The 9,642-nt window shown below is 31.0% G+C and overlaps 1 long non-coding RNA gene across 4 annotated transcripts; it reads left to right on the forward strand.

Annotated features, from left to right (window-relative positions):
• Positions 1–2,047: 2,047 nt before the first annotated feature.
• LOC143235565 (uncharacterized) lies at positions 2,048–8,206 on the forward strand. Of its 4 annotated transcripts, none has more exons than XR_013019294.1 (3): positions 2,048–3,022; positions 3,865–3,964; positions 7,968–8,206. It is a non-coding gene; the product is annotated as an uncharacterized LOC143235565 (long non-coding RNA). The 4 variants fall into 4 exon arrangements; XR_013019295.1 differs by lacking the exon at positions 7,968–8,206 and adding an exon at positions 4,225–6,024; XR_013019297.1 differs by lacking the exon at positions 2,048–3,022 and adding an exon at positions 3,031–3,376.
• The last annotated feature ends 1,436 nt before the right edge of the window (positions 8,207–9,642 follow it).

The raw sequence follows: 9,642 nt of genomic DNA on the forward strand, positions 1-9,642 counted from the left end.
CGTGGGGACGTTATAATGTGACGGTCAATCCCACTATTCTTTGGTAAAAGAGTAGCCCAAGAGTTGGCGGTGGGTGGTGATGACTAGCTGCCTTCCCTCTAGTCTTACACTGCTAAATTAGGGACGGCTAACAGAGATAGCCCTCGAGTAGCTTTGTGCGAAATTCCAAAACGAACAAACAAACAAAGGTTTTGTTTGTGTTTATGGCATAAAATACGTAAATTTATTGTGAAACTTGATGCAACGAAAAGAGAAAAAGGAGGCTGATAAAAAAAAACAAACATGGTGACAAAACAATATAATAACATGGACAGCATTAACGTCTATAATATGTGAAGAGAGAACAGGCATGGAAGTGTTCGAAGTAGTGTCTTCACAACACGAGATACTGGCGATGGTTGTGAGAATAATAATAATAATAATAAAACTTTTCTTAACAGACAGCTGTTAAAACATCCGAAGTAATGTCTCGAAAACAAAAACTGAAGAAATGGCACATTGTACAACAGAAAGTACAAAATTTAAAATCCTTCCTAAGTTTTAGACAGAGCCGCTCTTTATTTACAACTGTTAAATAGATACGTATAACTATCAGCAGTAGTTTCCACTCTTAAGTAACTATTCTTAACCGTATAACGACACTGATTAAAGTAGTTAAAACACCCTACAGTTAAAAGCATCTAACGTGTTTAGCGATACATTGTGGTTCGAACATGGGGCGATCAGTCAATGACCCCCCAACCCTCGACATTAAACAACACCCAGCATTACTGTCACATATAGTAATTTGTAAGATCCAGAGAAATTTTACGTAACTTGTGTTCTTTTATGTCATGATGTAATTAGTTCAGATGTTTTATTGCTGTAATATTTTCTTCTAAATGAAATTCACAAAAAACTCATTGCATATATTGCTTACTTCGCACATTATAATAAAACATATTCTTTCCATTTGTTCCAAGTTGCTTTGTGTCTCTGTGTAAGGAAATTCAATTGGGTAGTCGGCTTTCAATTACCGTCTTGTGTAAAATATACTTAAAAATAAACTAGCAAAAACACTTCGTTTCAGTCAAAGTTTTAACGTTGTGAAGATTCCAAATGCATTTCTAGTTTATCTAGAGTTTTCTCAGTTAATTACTATAAAGACATATTTCTACAAAACAAATTATGTCCCTCAATTTTTTACATAAAAAGATGAAAAAATAAAAACCAAAGTATGTCCATATTCACAACTTACAGCCATGATGTTCCTTAAGATGTAATCACAAGGACAGTTGATGGTGTTTTGAGGTGCCAAATAAACTGAATAAAAAATTAAATAAAACTGTAAAAAGTACCAACATAACCATCTTCATGAAAATATTTAAAAAGGTGTTTTATTTGTGTTTGTACAGGAAGTTTTAATGACGATAGGTAAAATTCTCAAATCTTTTTTCTTGCTGGTTTCATTTACACAATTTTTTTTTTCTAGTATACAGCATTACATTGGGAAATGGCTCATATCAAGAACTCATAGAACCCAAATTAAAATATCACCTGTATAAGTTTTACACTATGATTTTATCTCCCACCGCTTTAGCCTCTACAATCGTAATTAACAGAAGCAGTGATTTAGGGTTTTTCGGTTGGAAACAAGTGGTGTACAAGGAACTGCTTACTATTTTGTTTCTGGTTATAATAGAATACGTTTTTCACATTTTTAAGAGATAAAATAGATTTTTCATACATTTGAATTTGGGTTTTGAGAGCAAATATAATTAAGCAAAAAAAAACTTCTTAATCACAATCCTGTCATAATAACTTACTTCTTTGTTTATGAGATGAAATATCCAAATCTGTTAAGCTGTGTAGTACTTGCAAAATTTCTGAAATTCTTTTCCTAACATTTTCGTTGCTAAGATACTCGTATAGTACAATCATTATTGGTTGAATTCTTCTTAGTAGATATCCAATCACAGTCGAAGTAAATATTCAGGTAACGATACATATATGTTATTCTTTTTTTAATGAGTGTTTTCCCGCAAGACATTAAAAGAAAAAAATTGGATTGATATTAACAAAAAATCGGGAGTTCGAATCTCTCCGTCACTTAACATGCTCGCTCATTTATCCTTTCTGGTGTGTGTTCTTTCAACTATAAGGACGCTATAACGTAAGGTAAATCCCATTTTAGCCGCTCGAGAGTACAGGCGAAGTAACTTTAGCACAGAGACATGCCGGGCCGCTACATACTTGTACTTGAGAAAACTTGTGACGAAGCTGTACGATTTTTATGTAGAATTTTTATATTCGAAAAGTTAGAGGTAATGAAAAGAATTGTAAATCATGGGAAATGGAAGCAATATTCTGAGGGAACATAATTTATTTATGTGCAAGGGATATTTCAGATGGCAGTGTTTGTTTGTTTGTTTTTGAATTTTACACATAGGTATCTGTGCTAGCCATCCCTAATTTAGCAGTGTAAGACTAAAGGGAAGGCAGCTAGTCATCACCACCCACCGCCAACTCTTGGACAAATCTTTTTCCAACGAATAGTGCGATTGATCGTCACGTTATAACGCCCATACTGCTGAAAGGGAGAGCATGTATGATGCGACGGGGTTGCGAACCCGCGACCTTCAGATTACGAGTAGCACGCCTTAACACGCTTGGCCATGCCGGGCCTCAGATGACAGTGACTTTCAGGAAGATAGAAAGAGTGCTATTAGTGTTAAAGTAAAAAATAATGAATTTAGTTGTAATGAGCCTATTATGTTGACAAACAAATTTCAGAATTTGGCTTTTGCATGTGAACTGTTGGAAAGAATGAAAATAAAAGGATCAGAGAAGGATGTGGAATTTGTGGGTGATTTATTGAAAAGATATATGGATTGAATAATCTGTTGGGTCAGTAAGGAAAAAATAATTAGATCATGCTACATGGGAGAACAGGTGGAGAGTAAAACTGACAGTGACCTAGCAGGAGATAATATGTTGTTGTTGTTTTTAATGGTGTATGTAGGGGCAAATGACACAGGCAAAGGTAGGTCAGAGGAGATAATAGATAAGTGCATTATATTTTAAAGGCATTTATACTCAAAGAAAAAGACCATTATTCGTTGTTAAGATATGACCAAGAATTAACTGTGTAAATGAAGTTATAAGTAGGTCACTAGGGTTAAATGTGAGCAGACTGACTGGGCTTGTATCAAGTAGTTCAGAGGAGGGAGGGTACTTTTTAGAATGGGTAGTTTGCTTTTAAATACTGTATCAGCTGGCTTGTTTTCTGAGACTATTAACTCAGCTATAAGGGAGGTTTTAAACTAAAATTAAACATTGGTGAGGGCCAGAAAAACTAAACACAAAAAGAATAAGAGGAAAAGAAAAATTTAGCATGGTAAGTTAGTACAGAAGTAGTAGAAAAGGATAGAGTTGATTGTTACTGTTGTAATGCCAGAAGTACAAGAGAAAAATATATGGTATTGGAAATAAATTTCTAAAAATTAGTTTTTCAAAGGAGATGTTTTTAAATGTTCATAAATTTACAGAAAAAATTTCATTAGGAATTTAGAGTAATTCTCCTAAATTTTAATTCTAAGTTGAAAATTGTAGACACTTTCATAAGCCAGAGTTTACTAGGGGTTGATTAGACATAACTGTTCTCACCTTTGTTCACAACTAATTATATAGTGGACATCTTTTCACTTTTATTAAAGTTTTTTGTTACTGTGGTGTCTTAATGGATTACACCAACTATGTAACAACACGTTTTAATTCTTCATGTTGGTTTTCCTTTGTCTTTAAAGAAACAGTGTGTGGATGATGCTTCCACTGAAGCTGTATTTTCCCAGAATCTAAAGAGAGAAACATCTTTTTCTTTCACAGAGCCTGGTGACCAGAGTCAGTTAAAGGTCACATCCATGCTTTCCTGCAAAAGTGATGTTGTTATTTTGGAAATGGCCCTGCCTAAAATGAGAATCTATACGTAAGCATATCCAAACCTTTTTAACTACTTCAAAATAATATTGATACTGTGTGTCTGTATACTGTTCCATTGTATACAATGTCACATGCTATTGGTTCATTTTGAGTGCTTCATGAAGTAAATTTTGTTTTTGTGATCCCTTCACTGTTTCAGTGCTGGATTATAGTTGTATGCAAATAGAATTTAACATTCAACATTTTCTTGGACTGAAATGTATTTCTAATAGATACACCCTTTTACACTTCTTACCCTTCCTTTAGTGCATCATTTCTTCACCTCATAATGATGGTTGAATACAGAGGGAGTGAGCTGTGCTATTAATGAGTCACACTTCATATAGTGGAGGATTTTCATGTACTTATTAGTATGCAGCAATGCTATGTTTAAACATGAACTTAGATGAAAGCCTTGAATATAGTGGGAAGTATAAAGATGGCAGCACTGAATGAGAAAATTATGTGTGAACAGTCACTTATTTGTCACCAATACAATTTCAGTGTATTTGAGCAAATTGGAAAATCCTTACATTAAAATGAAATTCCTGTACCTCAAATTTGAAGGCTTTTAATGCCCCTGTAGTTTAGTATTGTGGAAATATTTTGTGTTTTCTGGCAGTGTAGAACATGGTTGAGTAAACCTTCACAAAAATAAAAATTTGTGCAAGCTGATTAAAATGTATGTCAGTGACGTAGGAGTGGGGTGGAATGAACATGGCATTGTACATATGCTGACACATTATGAGGAGGTCAACTTGCAGGAAGTGTAGAGAAAACCTGTGAAAGGAATTGTTAGTTTCATTTTTAGTGTTGTAAATGTAACATTTCAAACGTTTTTATTTTTGAATGGAATGGTTGAACTGTGTTAAATTCAAGTAAACGACTTGCTATTTATCACAAATGTGCTTTTGTTAAAATGTTTGTGTATGTTGTTTGAAAAATATTTCTTTTACATCATTTAAATACAGATGTATTACAGATTTTGTGTGTTGCAGTATGTCTTACTGTGGCTTATGTATCATGATATGATAAATATAAAACTATAATAGATCTACCATCCGACATTAAATTCAAGTTTATAGTAGTCTTTTGTCAAAATATCACAAATTGCCTGTTGTTACTCAAGAAATCTGATGATCATTGATGCAAATGACCCCCAAATAAAACATATTTAACTAAAATTACTACAAATTTAAATATGCAAGATGATATACAGAAATATGCTTATGATAGTTATATAATTATGATGTTGCATTAATTTCGTTCTTGAAAGACAAAAGGCCTCATTTACTTAATCTGATATTAATATATTATACTTGTCTATAACAGAGTTAAAATCAGTTTATTTATAATACACAAAGGTTTATATATATAACAAGCTTACACTTAGTTGTAACATTATTTGTAAAAACTATTCTGCAATATTTGTAGTGCTTATTTCTGTAGCTTAATATAAAGAAACAACAACATTTAAGCAGATATTAAATATTTTCATAATTACTTGTTTTTGCATTGAAATTATTCCAGTTTAGTATTTATTTTAGTATGAAAAACAAAATGTTTGATACTCAAAAGAACCTTGTTCTCTACTGTAATATAGAGTGCACTAGCCTTGGTTTTATTAGCACTGACAACTGTGTTTTAATGCTAAAATACCAATATTGTTTTGCAAACATAGACCTTATGATTAAATATAAACCATAAGGTAAATTTTAAAATCAAAATCTAATCATTCTGATAAAACTTATTCTTAAATCTTATACAAATACATATTTGCTATGGTTAAATAAGAGACAACTAAAAATGTCATATGTATGGTGTATGGTTAAGGATAAAAATGTTTAGCTTTGTTTCTTTAGTAATTGTTCTTGACCAGCATTAGAAGTGAAAGGCAAAATTCCATGAACTGTTATAATTTAATGACAAGTAGTAAATTGAATGACACCTTGGTTCATATTTATTTTCAGACTTAGAAGTTTGTTACTTATAAAGGTTAAAATTATTTTCTTTTGTTATATGTATATACATCGTTGTTATGAAATAAATTGTTATATTAACTGCTATTACAGTAGTATTAATAGTTATTGATGTTTTGAATTAGATATTGGTATTTCAAGATTATTATGAAAGAAGCTCATTAAAATATCTAACATCTACCCATAACCCCATAAAATTAATAAAAATTGAGTGGTAAAACTAGTATAAAGTCTGTCTTAAGACCTCTTTCACAGTTAAAAGAAGAAAAATACATGTGTGTGTGTATAAATAAAATCTAGGCTTAATATTTTCACAAAATATTTTCATACTGTGAAATTATTTTTGAAATTTTGTTTTAATTTGACTGTTTTCTGATCATAGCTGTCCGTTGATCTTATATTGGTGTTGCAAATCAAATCATATACTAGAAAATTAGTTTCTTTTTTGTGTTAGGATGTGCTTTAATATTTCATGTTAACTTTGTCTTTACTGAAGTAATTTTAACATTTTTATTGTTAATAAAATAACACAAACAGGAAACTAATCTTGCATTATATTATTTTATTATATGCAGTATTACTGTTATTGTGCATAACGTGGTTTGCTCTGTTCTACATTTTCTACCTTAGAGCCAGGGTTTATGACCTCTTGCTTTTGTAACTTATTTTCTTATCTTCGATGATTTTGTTCAGCATTTCCAATAGTTTGCTTTTACTTGTTATTCAGATGTGGATCAGATGACTGTATTTTCAGACCTCATCACCTTTAACTTGTTACATTTGTCTCAAACATCCTGACATTTTTGTGTTTCCATACACGAAATCCAGATTTATGCAGCTTTTTTTCTGGGGTATCTTCATGTTGAATCTTGTTCTCCTCAACAAGCTCTGTCAGTAAAATCACACTTACATTAAATATGACAAACATTGTATTGACTAGACAAGATTTTTGAGGATTATATCTGTACTGTATTGTTATGTCAAACTGCAGTATTACATTACAGGATTATATCTGTACTGTATTGTTATGTCAAACTACAGTATTACATTACAGGATTATATCTGTACTGTATTGTTATGTCAAACCGCAGTATTACATTACAGGATTATATCTGTACTGTATTGTTATGTCAAACCACAGTATTACATTACAGGATTATATCTGTACTGTCTTGTTATGTCAAACTGCAGTATTACATTACAGGATTATATCTGTACTGTCTTGTTATGTCAAACTGCAGTATTACATTACAGGATTATATCTGTACTGTATTGTTATGTCAAACTGCAGTATTACATTACAGGAATATATCTGTACTGTATTGTTATGTCAAACCACAGTATTACATTACAGGATTATATCTGTACTGTATTGTTATGTCAAACCACAGTATTACATTACAGGATTATATCTGTACTGTATTGTTATGTCAAACTGCAGTATTACATTGCTGTCTCAATTTTGAAAATTGAGCAATTTTATATACTTCTAATTTGTTATACCTTGTTAAAAAGAACATTTCAATCATGACTGGACTGTGACTCGTACTCTGTAAGAAAAACTCCTGAAGTATAAATAAGCAAGGTGGTCTTGTGTTGAGTGAGCAATGAATTTCTTTTATCACCCTCACTTGCTGTGGTGACCTAAACATTGGTGGATAAAATACACAATGTGTTTTACAGAGTAACTTCCTGTTGTTATTTTTCTCACTGCAAATAATTTTTTATAAATCTTCACTTTTGATCTATGTAATTAGAACATATTAAACAGTCAAAATTTGTAATTCTGTTTATTTCTCTTTACTGTTGTCACAGTGTAAAGTTGTATATTCTTCAATGAGTAAATTTCTCGGGGTATTATAGCTCCACAAAATATAGCACCTTTCACAATATAATTATACACTGATCAATATGTCAGGAATTCTTTAGTTATCTCAAAGTATAGGCTCTTACTTGTTAAGAAATTGTCATCCATTAAGAATACAATTAACCAATTCTTGTTTCTATTATGGTTTGTTTTTGTATTTGAAGACTCATTACTACACATTTCAAGTCTCATCATATGGTGCAAGACCATAAAAAGGTAAGAGCTACTAATAGAGAACAGCTTTAGAGATGAATAGAAGTAAAGTTTAGTTATCACTGGATAAAGATTATCAACAAGTTACATGAGGAATAATTTATGCTTCTGTGATAATGTGATTTAAATGTAACTTCTGTGCTGATGAACAACATAATTTAGTGGAAAGTTTAAAAGACATCCACATAAATCACAGCTTTAGAATGACCTAACTTCTTGAAATTGTATGCTAATTCTGTAGTTGAGAGACAATTAAAGGGTTTTGGGCACCTACAGTTACTTTTCCTTTGGCATTTCATATTTTGCAAATGCTGTCATTTTTGCATTTGTATGAGCTTTGAAGAGAAAGAAATGTCTTGTTTGAGATTATCAAACATTTTGTAAGACTAACCTCAATGTCAAGTAAAATTGCTCATTATATTTCAGAGCCAGATGGAAAAGTAGTCAGTTACAGAGAAATATATTTTAAACACAGTATAAGATGTAATACTGTGATTGTGTGTTTGTTAAGTAATCATTTTCTTTCTCTGTAATTTTCATCATTTGGGATCTTCGTTTTAAGATGTTAAGTGTGTGTGGCTATCAGGTGTGTTTATTGAATAGTGAGATCTGAAGTCAGATATCAGGACTTGCTTGTATTACAATTTATTATTAAGTTCCTGACTAATTACCAGGAAAGAGACCTTTAACTTTTCTGTTCTGTATATTTCCACCCGTGTTTAATTTTTTTCTGTGAATGTCATGATGTTTTAGTGAGTTACATTTTAAATTTAATTGAACTACTTTTTTATCATGGTATATAAATACGTTTGTCATAGAAACACAGTTAATAATCCAAATTTTAGTAACACATCAGGTTTCAGTCCTTAATTTTACAAGGCAACATTAGTACAAGAATTGTGACTTTTCTTCTTGACATCCTTCTTCTCCAATGTATTTACAATCCCTCTAAGAAGTATTAATTTTGAAATACATTGCTTATGATATTAACAGTATTGAGGCAAAGACTAATTTTTATAGCTTTCAATTTTATTTAGTTACAGTGCTACAAAAATATAATAAATCATACCCCACATTCACACTGACCCATCAAATCATGTTTTCAAAATTGCCATTAATTTTCTCTGTGTTTAATACTATATTTTTATATTCGATAGGAAGCAAAGGTTTTAATCTATCAAATGAGATAAATTGTTTTCTGTATTGAGAATTGTCTATTTTCATTTGCAGTTCAAACTTTATTCCCATGCAAACACATCAATGAGCTTAGCTGATTATAACCTTTTTAGGTTATATTACATAAAATAAGAAATAATAAATTTTTATGAGGTATGCTTGCAAGCAACTCATAAGCAGTCTTATGTGATTCAGTAGGGTAATTTGATCTTAAAATTTACCAAGTAAATTACAAATTTTATGGTGAGAATATCAGTTAAATATGATTCAAAAGGACAATAAAACTAGAAGTATAAACAGATATATACTGTTGTACATTTCAAGATATTTAGAATAAAGAAATGTTTCATGTCACAATCTGAAGTTATTCTAGAATGAAAAATGTAATTTTAGTACATATTGATTTTTTTATTTGGTGGCCACAAAATCAGTCAAATGGGACAACCTCAT

The sequence above is a fragment of the Tachypleus tridentatus genome, chromosome 12 (assembly GCF_004210375.1).
Source record: "Tachypleus tridentatus isolate NWPU-2018 chromosome 12, ASM421037v1, whole genome shotgun sequence".
NCBI lineage: Eukaryota > Metazoa > Arthropoda > Merostomata > Xiphosura > Limulidae > Tachypleus > Tachypleus tridentatus.